The following is a 20,327-nucleotide window of genomic DNA, read 5'->3' on the forward strand; positions in this document are numbered from 1 at the left end:
AAACTCCTGATAAATAGATGTTAATAGTTCCCAGTCAATTTAAAAAGAGAGTACCACACACTTTCTTAGTAACATTTAATGCACACAGAAAACATTGTAAATAGTATAAAATATCATATATAGAACTGAATACTTTGAATAACTTTTAAACAAAAACTATTAGACAGTAAATCTACAGGTGTTCCTCATACCAACTTCCTCATTTTGTTTCTGTTAAGTATATTTAAATATAAGGTTTCATCATAACATTTTCTACATTTTAGCACACACATCAAACACATTCCCCTCTGATCTTCCCTCAGATTATTTCTCAGTCTTTATAGCTTGGTCACAATATGTAATGTGTGTCACCTGAACTCATCAGAGCTCAAAGAATGGCAGCATCTCAGCCAGCAAACAGTCTGGGAAACTCCACAGTTAGCAGCATGACAGCCCTTGAGTTAATAGTGTACTGGTCTTCAGTTGCTGATGGAACAAATCTACAGCCTGTATCTAAAGTAGTACAGGGATTGGGACCCAGCAGTCACATCAGACATCTCTCTTTGTCCTGCATAGGTCAGCTACTGAGTCCTCAGGGCTATCTTTAACCTTTCACCCTTGCATTTGTGATCACCCACATCTCTGAGGGAGACTGAGCATAACCTATCACCTGGGTTGCCCAAAATGAAAACTTCCTGTGCACCCTCAAATAGCTGCTGAGCATGTCAAGTAACTTCCCTGGTTCTGGGTGGTTTTGGTCCTTTCTAACTGAATTGCCCTGTCCTGCCCTCTGAATATGTGCAGAGATAGAATATTCCAGCTAAAATCCATGTCCCCTCCCCACTGCTTTCTCCCTGTCTTTGGGAGAAACAAAGTCAAATACTGCAATATAAAGCATGTGGGCTATACTAACACTTGTGTGCACTTGTTAGATAGTCTCAACTACTTGGCACATTCAAATATTATAACTTGTACCTGCAAAACCCATTGTCCTGAATGTACAATTGCAAGTGTACAGGTGTTAGACTTTATAAAGGGCATGGGCAAACTTTAGCAGTAGAAATGATAGAAAAAGCAATTTCAGAGGATTTTTTTGAAAAACTTACATTAACATGAGCTCCCAGTGCAACTCTCTGGTTTGGTGGGCTAACTTGGTCCTTGGAGGTATAAATAGGGAATAAGGGGTTGAAGTAGGGAGGCGTTAATACCACTGTATATTGCATTACTGAGATTATTACTGGAATACTGTATCCAGTTCTGGCATCCATGCTTTAAAACAAATTTTGAAAAATTGGACAAGGTGCAAATGTTTTACAATGAGGGTAATTAACCACTGGCACAATTTACTTAGAGATGCTTTTGATTCTCCATCACCTGAAGTATTTAAATGAAGGTTTGGATAGCTTTCTAAAGAATCCACTCCAGCTCCTGCACAAGTTATGGACCTGAAGAAATGTTATGACTTGTGTTATGTAGGTTATACTATACTATAGGTTATATCATAAAGGTCTCTCCTGACCTTGTTAATATATGAATAACGTTATTTACCCTCCAATATTTTTAACCAAGATTTTGGGGATTTTTTGCAATTGAAAATCAATTTTTAACAAAAAATCTCATTGAAAAGTTGGAATTGGGAAAATTTCAACCAGCTGTAGTCAGCATGCAGACCAGTGCTAAATTATGTGTGCACAAACGTTCATACAAGTGATGACTGAAGTCTGAAAATCTTGTTGCAACTGAGCAAACCCAACAATTAAGCAGCATTCACTAGTCCACAGTAGTAAACTTGTGAACTCCTAGTGTTTTCACTTTATAAGAAAAGACTGATCAGTGCAAGGATTTTCACAAGCCTGCAAGGTTTGAAATGACAAATGTACAAATATCTCCTCTTCTCCCAAGATTGATTTCCTCCACCTTGGCCTTGCTAAATAACTACAGGACACTTATTCCAATGGATGATACTGGGTTTCCTAAACTCCTCAATAAACATTCGTATAAGACGATTTTCTTCTGTAACCATGAGATGATCTATATAATAATTTCCAGGGCCTCTCTGTTGTGGCTAAAATCCCTTTCCAATAAGAAGGCTCGGTACAAACCTGTCTACTCTCCAAGAGAAGATAAAAATATTTCAGGCACCTTCGTTACAACTTCACTCTAATTTATGATGCTTGCTGTGACATGACAAGTTTTTCTTTCTCTGTTGAGGAGAAATTTTGTAATTCAGCATGTTGGATGTAGACGTCTTACATTATGTGTAACGCAAGCTTCCTGTGATGTGCAGAATTATTTGGAAACTCCCTAGATAAAGTATTAAAGAATCCTTAGTAGCTGGATAAGCTTTCTAGCATATGAGAGCAAGGATTCTAGGAGTAAGCCTTTCAAATATTCATGCCAATTTTATACTACCCTAGTACTATAACCCATTTGTTCTTTTCTCACCTCCATTGGAGGACATCCCAAGACTCTATGGGAACAACCTGTCCCAGTGACATCAGAACCATGCTGGTTCAGAGTCCCATTCTGTGCTGGGTGATGTCTGAGGCCTTGTGCATGCCTGGGTGATGTCTGAGGCCTTGTGCATGCCTTGTGCTGCCTTGTGCATGCCTTGTGCTGCTGAGCTGAATTGAATTTGGGCCAATGGTGCACCAGCACTGAGGCTCCCCTACTACGAGCTGAAATCACTGAAGAGCTGAAATTGCTGAGTGCTGTGAGGGGGCCTAAAGATATACTGCTGAGTGGCTGGTGGAGCAGAGCAGTGTGTGGGACAGCTGGAGCAGCTCACTGGATGGCTGGTGGAGCGGAGAGAAGCGGCTGGCGGAGCATGTTTGCGGGATGGCTGGTGGAGTGTAGCACGGGGAAGGCTGCAGCAGAACGGAGAGGCGGGGCAGTCGGCCTTGAATAATGTAAAGTGCCATTAATACCTCTGTGCCCCCCTATTTCCACCCAGACTGGGAGATAAAACTCTGCAGATAAACTTTTGATTTCTGGGGCTGCTCTGACCAGGGACAGAGACTTTTGGGGTGTTGGACTTTTGGGATTTGGGGTGATTTTTTTGAGTTGTTGGACTTAAGACCCTGAGGGGAAAAGGACACTGCCAAACTTACTTGGGGGTGGGTCTTTTGCTCATGGTTTGTGTTATGAATCCTGTTTGTGGTGTTTCCCCAACATAATGCCGCATTGTTTCCCTTCTTTATTAAAAGGCTTTTGCTACACTCAAACTCTGTGCTTGTGAGAGGGGAAGTATTGCCTCTTAGAGGTGCCTGGTGGGGTGGAATGTAATTGTCCCAGGTCACTGGGTGGGGGCATGAGCCAGTTTTGCATCGTGTTATTGAAACGGAACCCCTGGATACTGAACCCGGCCCTTGTTGCTGCCAACTCAGATGGGCAAAAGGGTTACATAAATATCTCTTCACTTTAACTAGGTCAAAAGACTAATGGTTCTTCAGTCCATTCTTAAGTTTAGAGAACTGGGCTCAATTGCTTCAGTCTCAATGAAGAACAAACTACTCCATCTTCTTCCTTCATTCGAAACAAACTGGAGACTTTTTTCTAATCTAGAGGCCCCTCCACCATTGAATTTATGTATAAAGAAAACAAGATTTTGAAATAGAAAACATAAATCTTCTCATCCAGGAAGTAATCCCAAGGATTACCAGTTTCCATCTTTCCTGTCTGAAGCTATTTTGAACTTCCACGTGGACTCCAAGCAGTCTACTGTGTTATGACAAAATGGGGGCTTGAATATGTTAAGTTACACTTTAGATAGCTGCTATTTTAAATTAATTGGTTTCTGCAAAGAGACCAGGCCTAATGATAAGCAACTAGACAAAAGAATGCTTTAAAATATATACATGTTAAAAGGGGGGAAAAGGTAAAGTTAAAATTGATTAAATCCGATACAAAAGCTAAAATTAAAATAGCTGAAAATCAAAAATTAAATGAACATTCATTTTGGGAAGAAATCCTTTTTCTGTGTGTTCAAATAAAGTATCTCAAACAGGGTTTTTACCTCGTCCCCTGATAGTCATTTACATTTTAGGGGGAATGGAAGCATCAGTTAAACACTGAATCTTGGCTCATCAGTCATTTTTGTTAATATTAAGCCTATAACAGCAAACATAGGAAGATAAGAGAAAGCGTTCTGATCTTTTCTGTCCTCCTATTTCTGATGTTCCTTCATTGATTTGCTGCAGGCAGGATATCAGGACAGCTCACTCACTCATTCTCTGGATCCTGGCGTACTTTTCCAGCTGGAAACAACATGTGGTTGGTGCTCTCTTCTCACAGGTTCTCTTTCACAACAAGAGAGGACTGTTCATGTTGCTATAGCTGGGCATACTATTTATGGTGGCATAATGGAGTCAATTTTAAAGGTGGTTAAGGTTGGAGATGATTAGACAGAAGACAATAAGGATGGTTAAACTGAATCGGTTACAAAAACTATGTACAAGAAAAGGAGTAGTATGAATCTTAAACATTGTATCCTAGAAGTTACTTAGGACTCAGCAGTCTTGTAGAGAAGACCCGAAAACCTCTCTGATCTGTGGTCTGGCTTCTGTCATTCTTTAGTGGTCTGTTTTGTGACCTAGAAAAGTGCTCAGCAGATAAATGCCTGCTGACAATCAAAAGCCAGAGATGGTGGTGTGATGAATGAATGCCTTAACCTATTTGTGTTCCCTTATGGAAATGTTCAGAAGGGGAATGAATGGTCAACCATTATTACCCAAATCAGATGTCCAAGCAAAGATGGTTCTGGGTATATCTAAATGGAGGCATCTCATTCTGTTTCAGTAATTTTTTTATCATTATGATGGTAATGACTGACATAGCCAGAGATCTCAATGATTTTTCACAATCATTTTCAGTCCAAAGTCAATTAGCACAACTTTTCTTACTCTATTCTGGGCTTTTCAGTAACACCTTTAGATAATATGTTTATTGTCAAGTTCATCAACATTTCAGTGAAACTTTTAATCGATTTGGAATGTTGATCAAAAACCAAACCAAAACAAACATAAGAAAAATTTGGGCAGAAAAAAGTTTTTTGCATAGTTTACTTCTGTTTTAGACCAACTCAAAGATGGCCTTTTTCACCTTTCATCAATCTTGTCTGTCTTTAAAATGTAAAGTTATATGGCATATAAGTTTGAACACAACATTGTGAGTCATGGACTTTAAGGCTAAAAGGGACCACCAGATCCTCTAGTCTGACTTCCTGTATATCATAGGCCACCAACACCACCCAGCACCCACACACTAAATCTCAGATTGAAATTAGATCAAAATTGTGATCTTACCCTTTGGACTTTCTTTTACTTCCAGTTTTTTTTAAGCAGATGTTGCATGCAGTATCCCAGCTTCAAAAGAAGACATGCATATTTACCACGATATCTTAATAATAGACTCCTCAATTTCCAAAAACAGTACAAGAATCACTAAGCTCACTTCTTCAGCATCATGGTTTAATTATTAATCTTAAAAACAACTCAATGATTCCTTCAAGGATTTCTTTGTCTATCTTGGGACAAGGTCTCTCACATTCATTACAATCTTGTTCATGGGCACATTATAGAAATTATTGTATCTTGCTTACCTCTGTTGATCCTCAAAAGTCACGGCATGGCAGTGCCTTCAGCTTCTGAGAGATATGATCTCTTATGTGGAGATTGTACAGTGGACATTTTTCTCACCTCAGAATTCTGCAGGAGTCCTGGAATGTGCTTTACTCCTGAGTCTGAAGTAGGGGCTGTCAATAAAAAAAAAAGTAATATCAGGAAATCTTCTTAAAAAAATAGTCAAACCTCACAACATCTACAATGTCAGAAATCAACGTCAGTTTAGGATGCCTCAATGAGGAGCCCTTTCTGTCAAATTAATGGCTTCTCCTGGGACTAGCCTAAGCATATATTGGAACTCAAAACATCATCATCAGAGGCCAATGGAACCCAATTTCCAAAACCTTCAAAACAAATCTCTGCAATTCTGCTAGTGAATGGCATCTGAACAAACCTGCTTTGTACAAATCACCAAAGAAATACCAAAAGCTATCCTCTGAGGGCAGAGATGGTAGAACTAGAGATAGCTGGAAAGGGTACAATTCACAATCAAAGTAGCTTACACAAAAGGAATGTTAAATAATCCAGTATGATGGCTGTGCTTCAGACTGTCTCATAGTGTGAATGTATATTAAGGCACCCAGGTCTGATGCATCTCTCATTGAAATCAACTTGAATCTTTAAGTTGACTTCAATGAGAGATGGATCAGGCCTCTAATAAAAAAAATAATAAATGGTACGGGAAATGTTGTGAATCCTTCACAACAACTACTTTTCCAAGTTAGTGTTTAAACATTTTTAAAGACATTTAAAACTGTTTTCCCCAAAATACCATATTAAATAGTACTATGTAGAAACTCCTTGTTAAATTTAATGCTGGAAAACCTTGGTATTTGTTTTGTTAAACTTCCTTTTTAAACCAGCAATTTATTACTTAAAAGAGCATCCATGGGAACTGAAGTCCTCGATATAAAAATCAGATACTTTTGAAATATGAGACTATGTGAAGTATGTGAAGTACACATGATTGGAATGTTGGTGTGGATGGGTATAGTTTGCTCAGGAAGAATAGACAGGGGAAAAAGGGAGGAGGTGTTGCCTTATATATTAAAAATGTACACACTTGGACTGAGGTGGAGATGGACATAGGAGACGGAAGTGTTGAGAGTCTCTGGGTTAGGATAAGAGGGGTAAAAAACAAGGGTGATGTCATGCTAGGAGTCTGCTACAGGCCACCTAACCAGGTGGAAGAGGTGGATGAGGCTTTTTTTAAACAACTAACAAAATCATCCAAAGCCCAAGATTTGGTGGTGATGGGGGACTTCAACTATCCAGATATATGTTGGGAAAATAACACCGCGGGGCACAGATTATCCAATAAGTTCCTGGACTGCATTGCAGACAACTTTTTATTTCAGAAGGTTGAAAAAACTACTGGGGGGAAGCTGTTCTAGACTTGATTTTAACAAATAGGGAGGAACTCATTGAGAATTTGAAAGTAGAAGGAAGCTTGGGTGAAAGTGATCATGAAATCATAGAGTTTGCAATTCTAAGGAAGGGTAAAAGGGAGTACAGCAAAATAGAGACAATGGATTTCAGGAAGGCGGATTTTGGTAAGCTCAAAGAGCTGATAGGTAAGGTCCCATGGGAATCAAGACTGAGGGGAAAAACAACTGAGGAGAGTTGGCAGTTTTTCAAAGGGACACTATTAAGGGCCCAAAAGCAAGCTATTCCAATGGGTAGGAAAGATAGAAAATGCGGCAAAAGATCACCTTGGCTTAACCACGAGATCTTGCATGACCTACAAAATAACAAGGAGTCATATAAAAAATGGAAACTAGGTCAGATTACAAAGGATGAATATGGGCAAATAACACAGGAATGCAGGGGCAAGATTAGAAAGGCAAAGGCACAAAATGAGCTCAAACTAGCTATAATAAAGGGAATAAAGGGAAACAAGAAGACTTTTTATCAATGCATTAGAAGCAAGAGGAAGACCAAGGACAGGGTAGGCCCACTGCTCAGTGAGGAGGGAGAAACAGTAACAGGAAACTTGGAAATGCAGAGATGCTCAATGACTTCTTTGTTTCGGTCTTCACTGAGAAGTCTGAAGGAATGTCTAACATAGTGAATGCTTATGGGAAGAAGGTAGGTTTAGAAGATAAAATAAAAAAAGAGCAAGTTTAAAAATCACTTAGAAAAGTTAGATGCCTGCAAGTCACCAGGGCCTGATGAAATGCATCCTAGAATACTCAAAGAGTTAACAGAGGAGGTATCTGAGCCTCTTGCTATTATCTTTGGAAAGTCATGGGAGACGGGAGAGATTCCAGAAGACTGGAAAAGGGCAAATATAGTGCCCATCTATAAAAAGGGAAATAAAAACAACCCAGGAAACTACAGACCAGTTAGTTTAACTTCTGTGCCAGGGAAGATAATGGAGCAAGTAATTAAAGAAATCATCTGCAAACACTTGGAAGGTGGTAAGGTGATAGGGAATAGCCAGCATGGATTTGTAAAGAACAAATCATGTCAAACCAATCTGATAGCTTTCTTTGATAGGATAATGAGCCTTGTGGATAAGGGAGAAGCAGTGGATGTGGTATACCTAGACTTTAGTAAGGCATTTGATACGGTCTCGCATGATATCCTTATCGATAAACGAGGCAAATACAATTTAGATGGGGCTACTATAAGGTGCGTGCATAACTGGCTGGATAACCGTACTCAGAGAGTAGTTATTAATGGCTCCCAATCCTGCTGGAAAGGTATAACAAGTGGGGTTCCGCAGGGGTCTGTTTTGGGACCGACTCTGTTCAATATCTTCATCAACGACTTAGATGTTGGCATAGAAAGTACGCTTATTAAGTTTGCAGATGATACCAAACTGGGAGGGACTGCAACTGCTTTGGAGGACAGGGTCAAAATTCAAAATGATCTGGACAAATTGGAGAAATGGTCTGAGGTAAACCGGATGAAGTTCAATAAGGACAAAAGCAAAGTGCTCCACTTAGTAAGGAACAATCAGTTTCACAGATACAGAATGGGAAGAGACTGTCTAGGAAGGAGTATGGCAGAAAGAGATCTAGGGGGTCATAGTGGACCACAAGCTAAATATGAGTCAACAGTGTGATACTGTTGCAAAAAAAGCAAACGTGATTCTGGGATGCATTAACAGGTGTGTTGTAAACAAGACAGGAGAAGTCATTCTTCTGCTCTATTCTGCACTGGTTAGGCCTCAACTGGAGTATTGTGTCCAGTTCTGGGCACCGCATTTCAAGAAAGATGTGGAGAAATTGGAGAGGGTCCAGAGAAGAGCAACAAGAATGATTAAAGGTCTTGAGAACATGACCTATGAAGAAAGGCTGAAAGAATTGGGTTTATTTAGTTTGGAAAAGAGAAGACTGAGAGGGGACATGATAGCAGTTTTCAGGTATCTAAAAAGGTGTCATCAGGAGGTGGGAGGAAACTTGTTCACCTTAGCCTCTAATGATAGAAGAAGAATCAATGGGCTTAAACTGCAGCAAGGGAGATTTAGGTTGGACATTAGGAAAAAGTTCCAACGGTCAGGGTAGTTAAACACTGGAATAAATTGCCTAGGGAGGTTGTGGAATCTCCATCTCTGGAGATATTTAAGAGTAGGTTAGATAAATGTCTATTAGGGATGGTCTAGACAGTATTTGGTCCTGCCATGAGGGCAGGGGACTGGACTCGATGACCTCTCGAGGTCCCTTCCAGTCCTAGAGTCTATGAATCTATGAATCTTTGGAAAAAAACAAATTTAAGCATGGACTTCTTTCTTTTGCACTTGCATAACTTGTCTTTTTTTGAAAATTGGATCAAAAAGTCACTTCGCAGGTCAAGTTTCAATACCAAGCAGACTGAAATACCATAGCATTTCCTTTAAAAAAAAAAAGTGATGACAAATGGCCACCCTACAATAAAAAGTAAGGCAATCTTCTAGTGAAGTTAGATTCCTACAAGGGGCAGACCTTCTGCCAGTTTTAAGCTTTCTAACCTTTCAGGAAATCAAAGTGATTACTCAGTGTGATGCACACTGTTCTTGTATGACCAGTGAATCAAAAAGGACAGGGTCACAGAGCATTGTTTTTCCTGTCATGTAGCAGACTATTTTGTTTTCATACTGTGGCAAGGCACCTTCTCAGTCTCCCCAGCCTCTGCTGCTTTTAGCCCTGGTGAGACAGGCTTGGGTAATGCGGTCCCCCCTTGGGACACAGGGGAAGTCTGCTCCCCGTATCTCCACCAGTCCTTTTTAGAGTATTTTTACTCCCTTGTGGGAGAGAGTACTACCTCTCCTCCTGGTGAGGCTTGCTGTCTTGCTGTTCCTACATTCCTGACAGCAGGGCTTCTTCTCCCTCTGCTCTCCCCACCTCCTTCCTCCCAGGGAAGGGTTTAAAAAGGTCTCAGGCAGCCCTGAGTTGGAGTCAGCTGATACTAATTATGCTCAGGTAGCTCCCCCTCAGCTGATTCTAATTGCTACCTTGATAACCCTTTCTCAGTTGAACCTGATTGACCTGTAGTTGCCTCCCAGTTGATAAGGAGGAGGGCCTTTTAACCCTCTGGGACTGATTGCTACCCTTCCCTTGCAGCTGTCTGTCCTGAGTTTATCACATATCCCCCCCACACTCAACACTACAGGGTTGGGCTACTTGGGTCGGCAAACAGTGTACCCTTGAAAAGCCATCCGCGTTGCCATGCTTGATTCCGGACCTATGTTGTACTCTGAAGTGGAAGGGTTGTAGCGACAGGAACCACCTTGTCACTCTCGCATTTTTCTCTTTGTTTTGGTGCATCCACTTCAGAGGGGTATGGTCCGTGACAAGGGTAAACCTCCGTCTGAGTAGGTAGTAGCGAAGGCTTTCTACGGCCCACTTTACGGCCAGGCATTCCTTTTCTACTATGGCATATTTACGTTCCCTGGGCAGGAGTTTCCTACTGAGGAACAGGACTGGGTGTTCTTCTCCTCCAACCATTTGTGAAAGAACCACTCCCAACCCAACCTCAGAGGCACCTGTTTGCAAGATAAACTCTTTCTCCCAGTCTGGAGCTACCAGCACTGGATCGGTGCAGCGGGCAGTCTGCAGATCTCAGCCATGCTAAACCATCTTACTATGTCCGGGCCACGGGCTTTCGTTAGGTCTGTTAACGGGCATGCCCTGGTGGCGAAGTGGAGGATGAACCACCTGTAGTACCCAACCAGCCCCAGGAATGCTCTGACTTGTTTCTTCCGGACTGCTCGGGACCAATTCTGTATTGCCTTTAACTTGTTAAGTTGGGGCTTCACCACGCCTCTCCCCACTATATACCCAAGGTATTTGGCTTCTGCTAGCCCAGTTGCGCATTTGGAGGGATTTACAGTCAGCCCCGCCTTCCTCAAGGTGTCCAGGACTGCTTCCACCTTCCCCAAGTGCGTCTACCAATCTGGACTATGTATAATGACGTCATCAAGATAGGCGGCTGCATACTTGCCATGTGGACACAACAGTTTGTCCATGAGCCATTGGAAAGTTGCAGGAGCCCCATGTAAACCAAAAGGGAGGACAGTGTATTGATACAGTCCCTCTGTTGTTGAAAAGGCCGTCTTCTCTTTGTCGGCCTTTGCCAAGGGAATTTGCCAATAACCCTTAATCAGGTCAAGGGTGGACAAAAATCATGCTTTCCTCAGCTGGTCAATTAACTGATCTATCCGGGGTATAGGGTACGCATCAAATTGGGACACCTCATTCAGTTTCTGGAAGTCATTGCAAAACCTCATACTGCCAACCGGTTTAGGTTCTAGGACCACTGGGCTTGACCATTGGCTATGAGACTCTTCAATGACTCCTAACTTCAACATTTTCCTGACTTCTGTCTTGGTCTCTTCTCTTTTCGCTTCCGGGATCCGATGTGGCTTGACATTCACCTTCACTCCAGGCTCTGTGAGGATGTGATGGTGAACCTCAGTAGTCCTGCCTGGCTTTTCTGAGAACACATCCTGGTTGCGTTTAATCATGTTGATCACCTCAGTTCATTGGTGAGGGGTCAATTCTGGGGATATTCCCACTTGGCCAAGCTAGTTGCTCTCAGGAGGAGGTGACCCTAGAGTGACCACATGAGCTTCTCTGTCTTGCCAAGGTTTCAACAGGTTTATATGATAGATTTGTTCCAGCTTCTGGTGTCCAGGCCGTCGGACCTTGTAATCGACCTCTCCAATGGCTTCTATTATCTCATATAGCCCCTGCCATCTGGCCAGGAGCTTGCTCTCCGCTGTGGGTACGAGCACCATTACCCGATCTCCCACCTGGAATTTTTGGATCGTCGCTTGGCGATTGTAGTATGTTTGTTGGGCCCCTTGTGCCCTCTCCATGTGTTCCCGCACTATGGGGGTGACTTGGGCTATCCTGTCTTTCATCTGCAACACATGCTCGATGAGGTTTTTCCCTGGGTTCTTCCCAACTTTCTTTGGCAATGTCCAATATGCTGTGGGGGTGGCGACCAAATAACAGTTCGAAGGGGGAGAACCCAGTTGAAGTCTGAGGTACCTCCCCTTATCGCAGACATTAGGTACGGTAGCAGAGTGTCCCAGGTCTTCCCGTCCCAGCTCACGACCTTTCGTATCATGTTCTTCAGTGTTCTATTAAAACGCTCGATGAGGCCATCGGTCTGCGGATGATAGACTGATGTCCTTAGGGTCCATATGTGGAGCATTGCACGCAGATCCTTCATTAATTTAGACATAAAGGGGGTTCCTTGATCCATCAGGATCTCTTTGGGTATTCCTATTCTAGCAAAAATTTGGATTAATTCTTTAGCTATGATCTTGGATGTAGTGTTCCGTAGAGGAATGGCCTCAGGGTACCGGGTGGCATAATCTAGCACCACAAATATGTGCTGATGGCCTCGGGCTGATTTTTCTAGCGGCCCTAAAAGGTCCATAGCTATTCGCTCAAAGGGAACTTCAATAATCGGCAGAGGTACCAAAGGTGCTCTTTAGCGGGGTCGGGGCCCATGTAATTGGCATTCCGGACAGGAGGCACAATATTGTTGGACCGCCGCATATATTCCAGGCCAAAAAAACCTCTGCAGAATTCGATCCAGGGTTTTATCTACCCCTAGATGTCCTCTGAACAGATGGCTGTGGGCTAGCTCCATCACTCACCTCTGATGTTTCTGTGGTACTAGGAACTGTTCCACAACTTGCTCTTGGATACGGACTACTCTGTATAGCAGATTCTTCCTGATCATATAATATGGCCCTGGGCCCTTGGCTCTTCCTTCCACAGGGACCCCATTCACCTCAACTCCTTCTTTGCGAATATTATTATATACTGGATCATTGGCCTGATCCTGTCCAAAATTCTCTAGTGAAGGTCTAATTTGCCCAAACTCAGGGGGTTCTATTTCCCCCTCCTCCTCGAGGGAGGTCCCTGGGGAACTGGGTCCGGCTGTTGGCTCACCGACCTCCTGCCTAATTCCCTTGTCAGTCGGGCCAACTCTTTCCCCTACGAGTGTAGGCTTCTGGTTCTGGGTCAAGATTCTCGTTCCCCTCCTCTTATCGGCCCTCCTTTCTCGCCGAGTCTTCCTAGTCTTCCCAGGGGACGAGAATAAATCCTGGGCAAATTTATGGAAGGTTGGGGGGTTGCTAAGTATCAAGACCATCTCATTGCACTCTGGGTTGTTATCTTCTTCTGACTCCCCTCCAGGAAGTAGACTGCCAAACCCTGGGAATCCTCGTCCTGTGACGACTGGGTAGGGGAGTTTCGGGACCACCCTCACCGTCACGTTAGTGGGGTTTCCCAGGACCTCTATTTTTACTGGGATGGTCGGGTAGTAATTGACATCGCCATGGACACAGGATATCCCTGTGTGCTTGGCCCAGGATACCCGACCAGCTTTCTCTAGACCAGCGTGACTGCACTTCCTGAGTCTACTAACGTGGTGGTCTTTATACCATTCATTTTAACTGGCCTAGTATATCTATGAGGGACCATCGCTACCCCTACTAGATTTATCAGGTCACATGGCTCCTCTAGATTTCTCAGGTCGCATTGCATGGGCTCCTCTAGGTTAGGGCATATAGCTGCCCAATGCCCAATTTCTCCATATGCATAACATCGATACCCTGCTCGGGGTAGCCCTCTATTTTTTGGGCTGTGAGGACTTACCCCCCGAGTCTTTCTCTCCCAGTCCCCAAGTCCCTCCGAGTACTCTGGCCGCTCTTCGGCCTCCTTCCTCCTCTCCATAGTTCAGCCCGGAGCTACGGGAACTCGGGCCCTTGGTACATACACTTGCCTCCTGTTCTGGCGCCTCCCTTCCCCAGTGGTCCAAGAGAGGTCATGTGCTGCTAGATGTCTCTCTACGGGCTGGTCCAGACTAGGGGGGGGAAATCGATCTTAGATACGCAACTTCAGCTACGTGAATAACGTAGCTGAAGTCGAATATCTAAGATCGAATTACTCACCCATCCAGACGGCGCGAGATCGATGTCCGCGGCTCTCCGTGTCGATTCCGGAACTCCGTTGGGGTCGATGGAGTTCCGGAATCGATATAAGCACGCTCAGGGATCGATATATCGCGTCTAGATTAGACGCGATATGTCAATCCCCGAGCAATCGATTTTAACCCGCCGATACGGCGGGGTAGTCTGGAGTACCCTACGAGGGCAACTAGCTCATCATAGGAGGAGGGATCATTTTGACTGACCCATCCTTGTATGTCTGGCAGTAGCCCTCTCATGTACCTGTCCACAACTATGGTTTCCACGACTTCCTCCGGCCGGTGGGTCTCGGGGCTCAGCCACTTCCTGCTAGATGGATCAGGTCAAACAGCTGGGACCTCGGGGCTTTGCTGACTCGATATTTCCACTCATGAAACTGCTGTGCCCTTATAGCTGTCGTCACGCCAGACCTCGCCAGGATCTCTGCCTTTAGCTGGGAGTAAACTGAAGCTGCTTCTGTTGTCATATCAAAATATGCTTTCTGTGCCTCCCCACACAGAAATGGAGCCAGGATACTGGCCCACTGGTCTTGGGGCCAGGGCTCCCACTGGGCCGTTCTCTCAAATGCAAGGAGATATGTCTCCACGTCATCATCCATCATCATCTTCTGTAAGTAGTGGTTCTTAAAACTTTATAGAATTTTTCTTATAAAAGAGTTAAACTCCTCAAGCACTATTAACTAGAAATATTTATTTTCTACAATTTCCGCAGATCTTCAGTGCCTTTCCTATTAATGTAGAGAATTTTATCATTGGTTAGGTAAGTAAGGTATTTTGAAGGTTACTGTTCCATAAAGGTTTAAATAAAAGGCTAACGGTAGGTAGTGAATAAAAGTGGATAGTTTAATGGAAAGATTAATTGTGAAAAGATTAATTTATAAAAGAAAATAGAGTACCTTTAAAAAGACCAGGCTCAAATTAGGGGAAAAGTTAAATGGAATTTTACAGCGTGTGAACCTTTGGTGGTGTTCCTATAAATAAATGACTTAAGTCAATGAAGCTCACTTACATATTTGAAACAACTAATAGTATGCTATTTGTAGGATGTATGTAAAGGTTTAAAAAAGGTGGAGTGAAAGGTAACATTCAGACGAATAAATGACCTGATTTTCATAGGTGCTGAGCAGGCCATCAGCTTTATACTACATGGCAAATTAGAATTCATGTTTGAAGTATTGTTGCCATAATATTTAAATAATATTACTTTAAATCAAAGTAAGTTGCCTTAGAAATGCCTTTGTAGCAGTGATGAGCTTTATTTGCTACAGTATGATAGGATTTAAGTCAAGAGAAATTATAAAACTGCACTGGGAGGTGTGACTTGCCACAAAATTTAAAAAATCTGTTTCAGTGCAACTTTAATAACTTCTGTTAAATTAAACGAGTGCCAGGAATTAGGGTTTATATCTGATGCTATAGCTATTTAAAGACCTCAGTTTTGTCAGTGAGCAAAAATAAAAAATAAGGAGTTTTAAATTTCTGTTATAAAGTGGGATTTTAAAAGTCCTGGAATATAATTGATTAAACCATATCCTGTCTTTCTGTTGAGCAGTCATTAATGACAGATCACCTAACATCTTATCTCCTTCCACCCTAGCTCTGCTTGAATGGAGTATTGTGTGTCCATTACTGCTTGGAAGTGCCTGAAACTGATATAAAAGTATTAAAAAAATAAGAGAAGCATTTTCCTGTGAGGTTCAGGTTTAAAAGACTTGACTCTTATCAGAGAAGAACATTCTATCTCATTTGTTTCAATGTAGACCTTTCTAACCACTCTCTCAGCCTCAATTAGTTTTAAACTGCCAAGGGAATGTTGGCAGCTGCTTTTTCTAAACAGAGAAGGATTTAAAATTCTTCTGCAGGACTATCCAAGTGAACTTTTACTGCTTACTGGCTTTCATGATGGAAGAATATCAGCTTAATTAGATAGCCTCTTCATGTAAAAATCAATAAATAATCTAAGAACATATTTATTGTAAGTTCAACCTTTACCATTGTCCCCCTACTTTATATGTGCATCCAAATAAAAGCTCTCAGGGCATTCTTAATAATGAAATAAGGCAAAGATAGACTACATTTTTGACTTCAAGATGTATCTTTCATGATAATTTTGAGTTCAACTTTAAAATTTAATTAATCTATTTTTATGATTTTTATCATTTCATTTTAGTAATCATTTAAATTTTTTCCTTAAAGTTTTATCTTTGAAAATGTACAATTACTAGGCACTATAGTTTTTAACCTAACGTAATTAAAACATTTTTTCCATTTAAAATGATTTGTTCTCATGATGCATATTTTTCTTTAGTAATTAACACATATAAATTGCACCTTAGGGTCTGCATATAAGGACATGTTTTGGCAGCCGTGTTACTCGACCTTCAGTCTAATAAAAACCAGTGCCATTCTTAAACCATAATCCACACTTTATGTCTTAACTGCTTAAGGCTCTGATAAAGAAAAGCATTTACGTAGGTGCTTAAGTTATAAACTTAAGTGATGTCATTAGGACTTAAGCATGTGCTTAAAGTTAAGTACATGTTTACGTGCTTTACTGAATTGACATGGATTTAAGCAGATGCTTAAATTCTTTGCTGAATCAAGGCCTAATGTGGACAAGGTCCCCAGCTGTGCAGAAGAATGATATCTCTGATAATTGTTGGACTTGGAGCAGAAAGGGACAGTGGTGTCTCTTACCCAAGCAGAGAGTTTGTTATGGATAAGGATAATAAATCCATTTGAATGTAAACATTTAGGAAAACTCCTTCACACCCAGTGCTTTAAAAAACAGCCCAACTAGAAAGTTCAAACACTTGTATAACAGATATGGACATCTGTATACATGTCACTCATGCTGCTTGTTGTTGTTGTTTGTTTCTGGAGACCTGCTAGTCCTTAACGTGGGACAGATTGGGAGAATGTTCCATTGGGGGGCAAACTTACATCACAATTTCTGTGTCCATCTATGCCTTCTCCTTCTTGGTCTCAAGAAGACAATGATGGTTTAACGGATTATCTTGCAGACGGGGCCCTGACATTACTACATACGATATTCATTATTGTAAAGGCCATTATAAAAGACTTTGGGTTGATTTTAGGGTAGAAGCTATAAAACGGAGCTTCACTAATTTACGCCAGCTGAGAATCTGATCCATTATTATTTAGGTGACAGTTAGATTAAGGACAGTAAGGTATATAACAGTAAGTAAAGTAACAAGAAGTAGGGTGAATGGCAGATCTAGTATTTTAATGTGTCTTCAAGTATATCAACCAGCAGGTGACCAAGGAATAGCAACCAAGGTATTCTGTTTTGGTTGCTTAGATAATGGGTTGAAGAGTGGGCTTTTCTCTTCCTCATTGCAGTATCCAAATGACATTCTTATCTTGATTATATCGCAGGTCTTGCAGAATGGCTGGTACTGGTCCCAGTTGGTTTTTATAGACTGATTCAAACTGATTAGTGACAAAGCAATCTCCATAATTCGTTAATTTCTACAATACTTGGTGTCTGGTTCTGTTCCATCTGCTCTGCAATCTGCTGTTGTTATATTATAAAGGAAGCCAACCTGACCCTCAGATCAGCTTGTCAATTGTCATCCCACTTCTTCCTTCCTTTTCATCTCAGAAGTATTAGAGGAGGCCAAAGATAATTATTTCTCCTCAAAACCAACAGTTTTTATATCTCGGTCTGATTTTTGTGAGCTGCAGTGGGATGGAACAAGCACTAGCACAGGTGACTATTTGTCTCCAATAGACATCAGACTATGCATACTTAAAAACAGCAAGATATTTCCTCTGCTTTTGCTACCATAAATCATATTTTATGGAATTAGTTGCATTCCCACTTTGATGTTTGCCAACAGAATATTTGTTGTTCATCATTTTTAGGCTTTACAGAACTGGGATGTCATTTTAGCATAGAACAGTTTTGAAATGTTATCCTTGGAAAGCTGCTGTTCTTTGGGGTTCAGTGTCAGCTCCATTGTATTGTGTTCTGAATCTTTTATCTCAGGGTGGCATAGCTGGTGTTTTGGACTGAATTATCATTTTTTTCAGGAATAGTTCTTTGAAGATTCTCATAAGGAGAGGATGTCAACAACTTCCCCCTCACCAAAAAAAAATGCTTCGGCATTGCATAGTGCTAACTCAGTCAGATACAATTTTCTATTTGCTTATACTCACCTCTTCATTCTCTCTTCTTACCCATATAGGCCCTGCTCTAGCAAAGGATTTAAGCACGAGTAGTTGTTGCAGTGCCTGGAATCGGTCACAGCTGAGAGGGCCAATCTCAGGCCAGACTGTCAGAAAATAGGGCAGACACACAAACTGGTGGTATACTCTATAATTAGATTTAACCAAACCAGCAACACATGTCTGCTCCTTGATCACTATACTAGCTTATAATAGACCCACAGCTAGTCTCCTTAGACATTTCAGCCTATATTACCACCCAGACAAACTAGACTTAATGATGATAAGTTATTAAAACCAAAAATCATCACTCATTCAATTACTCCCAGTTCCAAAGGGCCAGTCACTTACCCCAGGTCAAGGTGTACTTCAGATCTCAACAAAGACAATGCTGAAGCCAAATTTTTTAGTAAACTAAAGATTTATTAGCTAAGCAAAAGAAATATATTATTGAGAGATTAAAGCAGGTAAATACACTACAAATGATCTCGGTCCAATTGCTCAGAATTCCATCCTGTCAGAAGTCATCAGTCCAGAGATGAAAGATTATTCCCATAAGCTAGTATTTATATATCTTGCTCACAGCAAACAAGCTGGCAGGTGTCTCCACCCATGTGGGTTTTGATGAGGAGCAGCTGCTGATGGAGCTGTGAACGTCCATTGTTGAACACGAAATGAACCTTGCTTTGGAGTTAACATTCTACTTCCTATGGATACACAAGTAATCCAGTCACAGTGATATACATAATGTAATTACCGACCATTTGTTACAATAGGGATGGCTATGTGGGAACAATACAGGTATCTTTCCTTAATATTCATGAAGTTCTGCACATTAAGTAACTGCTCATCTTTATGCTAACAACTTTTGATCTAGGGTTATTTACTATATGGCATGTATAATGGCAAATAAATAACAAGATATAATCAAGCTTAACAATACAATTAGATCTTACAAGTGAATTGGTTTGAACATACCATGACCTTTTAACATTCCTTTGATTTCTATTAACATGTGAGTGAATTAGCCTGCTGACAACCTGTGAGACAGCATCACAGTAGTCCAATAGAAGTCAATGGAACTGCCCATGTAATTAAAATCAAGTCCTTGACTGAGTGCTCTGCTGAATTGGGGCCCTAATCTTTTTGTTCTTTTCATAGCAGTATTTGCTTCATGGCATCTCTCATGATGAGACATTCGCTGGTTGAGCAGCAGTTTTGCAAAAGGGCTTAAAGTAGAATTGAATACGCACTTTTCCTTAAAACTTTGAAGATCCTGAGTTGTTCACAGTGTACTCTCCCCTCCCGTGAGCTACTGTGCTGGTGTTTTATTATCCTTTTATGTTATAAGTTGTTTGCATTTTATAACATGTCACTCTTATGTCAGTTCCCTCCCCTCTGATTTAGCACTACCTCACTCTGCTTGCTTGTCCTTCTGTTTTTCCTGTTCTCCTTCCCTGTTCCTTCTCTTTTAAACATTGTTTCTTCTTCTTCCCTGTTACTTTTTAATTTTCTCTGGTGTTGTCAGATTGCTTTTCTCCCTATTTGTGTTGATTGTCTCTCTCTGGTATCTATCAGCTTCAGTGTTCGAGGACTGGGAATGCTTATGGATCCTGACACCTGCTACTGGAATCCATGAGGCAACCAGGTGACAAATGTGAAAGCCAGTGTTGTTCATACTAGAGTCAACAACCATTCATTCCTATTAAGCTTTACTAAGTGTTATATCTCCAATTCCCCTATACACAACACACAAACCCTGCAGGACAGAGTTAATACTTTAATTTGACTTTGTACTGTAGCTTTGAATTATGTCATCTCATCATGTAAGAATAAAATTCATGTTCTGTATAAACCTATTTATATTTGCATATGTGTATATTTATATGCACCTTAATATAAAATATATGTATGTCTCACTTTATTTTGGGAAGCAAGGAAAAAAATCCTAAATTGTGGCTACTTAGTCTTTCTCCAAACACTTCAGTGCAAAGTCTAGCAGAATATACTTGATCATATTTGACCGCCCTAAAGCCAGGATAGGTTCAATTGTTATGACGATTACCATAGTGCCTAGGAGCCATAGCTATGGATCAGGTCCAA

At 41.3% G+C, this 20,327-nt stretch overlaps 1 protein-coding gene across 6 annotated transcripts in view; it reads left to right on the top strand.

Annotated features, from left to right (window-relative positions):
* The window catches only part of TMEM117 (transmembrane protein 117), a 393,879-nt gene that overhangs the window by 165,966 nt on the left and 207,586 nt on the right, over window positions 1-20,327 (top strand). The window contains exon 1 of one of the 6 annotated variants that reach the window (XM_050936254.1): window positions 19,793-19,872. The exons of the other annotated variants lie outside the window; for them this stretch is intronic. The gene's annotated coding sequence lies outside the window, so the exon portion shown is untranslated. Of the gene's footprint in view, window positions 1-19,792; window positions 19,873-20,327 lie in introns of those variants that run through there. 6 annotated transcript variants of the gene reach the window in all.

Source organism: Gopherus flavomarginatus, chromosome 1, assembly GCF_025201925.1.
Source record: "Gopherus flavomarginatus isolate rGopFla2 chromosome 1, rGopFla2.mat.asm, whole genome shotgun sequence".
NCBI classification, from domain to species: domain Eukaryota; kingdom Metazoa; phylum Chordata; order Testudines; family Testudinidae; genus Gopherus; species Gopherus flavomarginatus.